Source organism: Ascaphus truei, chromosome 4 (genome assembly GCF_040206685.1).
Source record: "Ascaphus truei isolate aAscTru1 chromosome 4, aAscTru1.hap1, whole genome shotgun sequence".
NCBI classification, from domain to species: domain Eukaryota; kingdom Metazoa; phylum Chordata; class Amphibia; order Anura; family Ascaphidae; genus Ascaphus; species Ascaphus truei.
The window spans coordinates 176,797,215-176,802,437 of record NC_134486.1 but is presented as its reverse complement, the minus strand read 5'-3'; the positions used below and the strand labels follow the sequence as shown (position 1 = coordinate 176,802,437).

The 5,223-nt window shown below is 41.5% G+C and overlaps 1 long non-coding RNA gene across 1 annotated transcript; it reads left to right on the top strand.

Annotated features, from left to right (window-relative positions):
• Positions 1–418: 418 nt before the first annotated feature.
• On the top strand, positions 419–2,044 carry LOC142492021 (uncharacterized). Its single transcript, XR_012800673.1, has 3 exons — positions 419–530; positions 1,590–1,748; positions 1,835–2,044. It is a non-coding gene; the product is annotated as an uncharacterized LOC142492021 (long non-coding RNA).
• Positions 2,045–5,223: the final 3,179 nt, after the last annotated feature.

Here is a 5,223-nt window from a genome sequence, read left to right as displayed (position 1 = left end):
GGAAACTGCTGCTGCCTTTCGCTTTTTCTGTGTGATAGGCACGGCAGAGGCGAGTGGCTTCCGGCATCCATAGAATCGAGATTGATCCATGGAAGCAGATGGCACAATGCAGTATCTGGACAAGGGCAAGATCAGATAAAGATCATCGAGTGGTGGGCTATACAAAGTGTGTAACCTTTTATGCATGGCGACGAGGTAGAGGTGTTGAAAGTGGGCGTACTCTAATGTGAGTCATTAACGTATAAATACACCATCCATTTTGTGGATTCACTGCACATTGAATACACATCGACTAAACATCGAATATACATTCTTGTGTTTGTATTTCTTTCTACTCGCAGCAATGCCTGTTAAAAAGATTTCAAAGGATCTCAGCATGCGAATTAAGGAGATGTACATGAGCGGACACCAAATTGCAGATATCCAACGCTGGTTAGCTACTTCTGGCCTCGTTGTGCCATCAACCACCGTGAGCTATCATGCACACGGAAAACCAGACAACGCACGAGGACACCAACGGTAACTAACGCGTAAGTATATTTATATAACTAAATTTATTTATTTTTTTATAAAATATTGTACTGTAGATCTACTAGTGTACTGTAATAGTGTACTGTAGATCTACTGTATCTAATTTTATAGTTATTTCGGTATATTTATATAACAACGGTATATGTATATTTTTTATATTGCTGCATATTAATAGAACAATATATTGTGTACTATCGATCTACTGTATCTAATTTTATAGTTATTTCGGTATATTTATATAACAACATTATATGTATATATTTTTTTATATTGCTGCATCTTAATAGAACAATATATTGTGTACTGTCGATCTACTGTATCTAATTTTATAGTTATTTCGGTATATTTATATAACAACGGTATATGTATATTTCTTATATTGCTGCATATTAATAGAACACTATATTGTGTACTGTAGATCTACTGTATCTAATTTTATAGTTATTTCAGTATATTTATATAACAACGGTATATGTATATTTTTGAAGTGAAACTTCTTTAGTGGCACCTATTCTGATGGGGTAAAACGGGAGAGATGGGGGACAAATGTGAAACGGAAGTGACGGCAGGGCTTCCCCATCCCTCCCCCCCACACGCCTGCTGTGACATGCGGTGCCGGCGATAGCCGCCGGCGCCACTCCTAACGGCCGCCGTTAACCCCACACGTCCGCTGCCATGGGTGTACAAAGATGGCTGGCGCAGAGCTTCCGGTGCTGCGGGTGTGGGTGTAGTTAGATGGCGGAAGCCCCGCAAGTCCTCCGGCTGTGAGAGGAGGAGCCGCTGCTCAGCCTCTCTCCTCCCTAACTCCGCTTCCCCTTCCCTGTGTCCCGCTGACTGAGCGCCGCCGGGGCCGGAGGTGGAGAGCCGCCATTCCCCCCATACGTCCACACAGACATGGGAGGTTGAAGCGCATGCGCAGATTTGACCGCCGGGTCTCTCAGGCCAGGAAGCTATCTGCATCCGTTGATGCGAGGCAGCGCATGCGCAGAGTCGTCCGCCCCTCGTAGTGGCCTACTACACTGTAACTCACTGGATTGTTGTTTTTCTGTACATTGTAGGGAGACAACTCTTCTGGTCGACAAAATAAGTGAGAAGAATGATGAGAAGAGTGCATTAAGGGTCAAATACACTCTGCAAGAAAATCACAATCTCACTGTATCCGAGACCAGCATAAAGAAGATGAGACGCAGAATTGGATGGAAATATGGACGTGTGAGGTTAGTACTGGACAATACAGGAGGTAAAAGTGTTGTTTAAGAAACTGTACTGTACCTCTAAAACTAATTATTCCTTGTCATTACAGACCGTACCCCATGATAAGGGACGTTAACAAAATCAAAAGAGTGGTCCAGGCCCAGGCATGGATCTTCAGTGGGGAAACTTTCCAGGATTGCATCTTCACTGACGAGTCTACTGTATCGCTGGAGAAATTTGCCACCTTTGCATTCCACAAAAAAGGTTGCATATCTATGAAGCCGCGGCCAAAACACCCAGTGAAGATGCATGTGTGGGGTGCCATCTTTAGGCGTGGACCAGGATGCATTGTCATCTTTGAAGGTAAAATATAAAATATAATGTAGCCTTATGCATTGTACTGTATTAGTGTGCAGTTTTTTGAGCACTTTTCTTTTCTTGTTATAGGAATCATGGATAAAGCTTTCTTCCAAGACAAAATTGTGCCTGAGATTGTGGAATACATCACACGCGAGTTCCCGGGTGGTCACCGTTTCTACCAGGACAACGATCCGAAGCACACCGCGTCAACAGCGCATATCCTTGAGCGCGGTATCAACTGGGTGAAGACGCCAGCGGAGTAAGTGCGGTAACCGTGTCTCATTTTTTCCCCACTGTTTTTACTGTGTACTGTATCTCTTAAACTAAATGTCCTTTTTTTCCAATGACAGATCGCCAGACTTCAATCCGATCGAAATGGTCTGGCATCAGCTGAAGGACCATATCCGAAAAGTCGTGAAACCCTCCAAAAAGGATGAGTTGGCGAAAGGCATACTGAGTTTTTGGAACGATGTACTCACCGTGGAACGATGCAATAAATATATTTACCATATTGCGACTGTGTTGCCCATTGTGATCGCGCGTAATGAGCAAGCATCAGGAAGGTAGTATGGTATACTGAAGTAATGTACTGTAGTATTGTAAGTACAGTATGATATAGGTAAGTATGGCACAGATTTTTTCTTTCCTAGTAGTCAGAGTATACAGTAGTTCCAGTATAGACTAGTTTGATAGTATTACGGTAACTGCATACTGTAGTCCAATATGGAGTAGCTATACAGTACACAATGCCATAATACAGTATGCACCTACAGTACAGTAACTGCTCAAATTACTTCTTTCCAGAGAGAGCAGCACCAGCCATCTGGTTACAAAGTATTTAACAGTAGTCAGAGAATACAGTAGTTCCAGTATGGACTTGTTTGACAGTGCTAACAGCGTACTGTAGTCCAATATGGAGTAGCTACAGTATACAGTACACAGTGCCATAATACAGTACAGTATGCACCTAACTGCTCAATTTATTTATTTCCAGAGAGAGCAGCACCAGCCATATGGTGCTGAACTATTTAACAGTAGTCACAGTATACAGTAGTTCCAGTATAGACTAGTTTAACAGTACTACACAGCACACAATGCCATAATACAGTATGCACATAACTGCACTAATTTTTTGTTTTCTTGTCTTTTCAGAAAAAAAGGATGGACTGGGAGAGAGGGGGGTTTCGTGTACAGTCTGTGAACTGTTTGTACAATTAAGTGTACAGTATCTAAACAGCAGTAATGATGTACACAAAACCTCTCCTCTCTCAATGAACTACTGTACTGTACACAGAATGAGGAAGAAGATAAAGACGGAAAAAATTATATTACTATATATATTATTATATATTATATATTATTAATTAATATTATTATCAATGTGCATTATTCATGATTATCCACCGGCCCTCAATTTCCATCTGACAGAAGAACTTAATAAAGACTGCATTATGTATTATTCATGATTATTTTTATATTTGTTTTTTTTGGTTCCTGATAAAATAAAATAAATATGTATTTACATTCTTGATAATCATAATCATTGACAACAACCCCCGCCCCCCACACCTACAGTACACCAAAGAAAATGAATGAATGACAAAACAACTTGAATCCGTTAATGGTTTTTTAACTCTCAATTCTCACAGTGCTGTGCAAATCAGATTTACATATCAAATTCGAGAAGGGATTTTTCCAAAGCGTTACCGTAAACAAAGCCTCAAAGGGTTGGAGGGGGGGGGGGTTGTGTGAGTCATGCGCAGTAATCAGCTAGCTCCCATCTCAAAGAGGATTACACACAGGCGCAGTAAGGTGACGCTCGGCTAGGGACGGATTAAGAACACAATGGCAAACTTCAGAAAATGAATGACTCTGTGGAGGTGTCTGTCGATAAGAGTTTCAAATCCTTGAGCAAGCCTTGTGTGTGCATGGGATAGGGGGCTACAGGGTACAGCTGCATGAAGTTCAAAGATAATGACATACTTTAATTTCAAAAGGCAGTTCATCATAATAATATGATCCCTACACTCCCAAATACAGTACGTAAAAAGCACACAAATCAACCATGTGCAGTCAAACGCACAGGGTTGCAGTCAAAAGCTACAGCACAGATTGAATATCATAATATCAAGATGGTTTTTGCAGGCTCGTGGAGAAAAAAAAACATTAAAAACTGAGGAGAATTTTTTTTTTTTTTTTTGGTCACTCACTCAAGCAAGCAGTGGTGGGTGAAGTTACAGGTGCATGCGCAGTAATCATCTGCTGTCAAGCAGGAATCTGATTGAAACCAGAAAGACACACGTTCAAAGGAATGGCGTGGGAGAGATGTACTGCACTGTAGATAAGATAAGAAGTTGAAATATCCTGCAGTGCAGCAAATTATCCTGTGTGTGTGCGGGGGCGAGCGAGGGGAGAGCGCTGCATATGCCGAAATGTGACAGTGTTACAGTACTGTACACACCTGTGCGTTTCAACAATTTTCAAATGAGACATGCAAATGCATGTATACTGTAAATATGCAAATTTACAATTACTGCGCACGCACACGCAGACTGTGTACTGACGTAGGTTGAACTGCTAAGGTATTAGACATCCAAGACAACAGCTCGTGAACGCCCCCCTGAGTTTTTAGACGGCATTGCAGTATTGCAGACAGCAAGAATAAAATGCTAATATCACGAGCGCTAAAATAACGCAATTCACTCCGGACTAAAAAAAAAAACGCATCTGACCGAGATTATCAGAGCGCCGCGCATATAGCCGATTTAGGATAAAGGCGGCCGCCACTGTATCCTTATTCATCCTGATCCTAAACTGCCTTTCACCCTAGAAGTAGATGCATCAGACATCGGTGTTGGTGCTGTCCTTTCCCAGAGGAAGAATCCTCAATCCAGATTGCATCCCTTTGCATTTTTCTCCCAAAAAAATTCTTCCGCTGAGTGCAATTACGATATCGGGAATCGGGAACTCCTGGCTGTGAAATTAGCATTAGAAGAATGAAGACATTTTCTGGAGGGCACTGAGAATCCCATAACTATCTTAACAGATCATAAAAATCCGTTATACATTGAATGAGCACGTCGTCTTGGAGCCCGTCAAGCCAGATGGTCATTATTCTTTTCAAGATTCAATTTCATA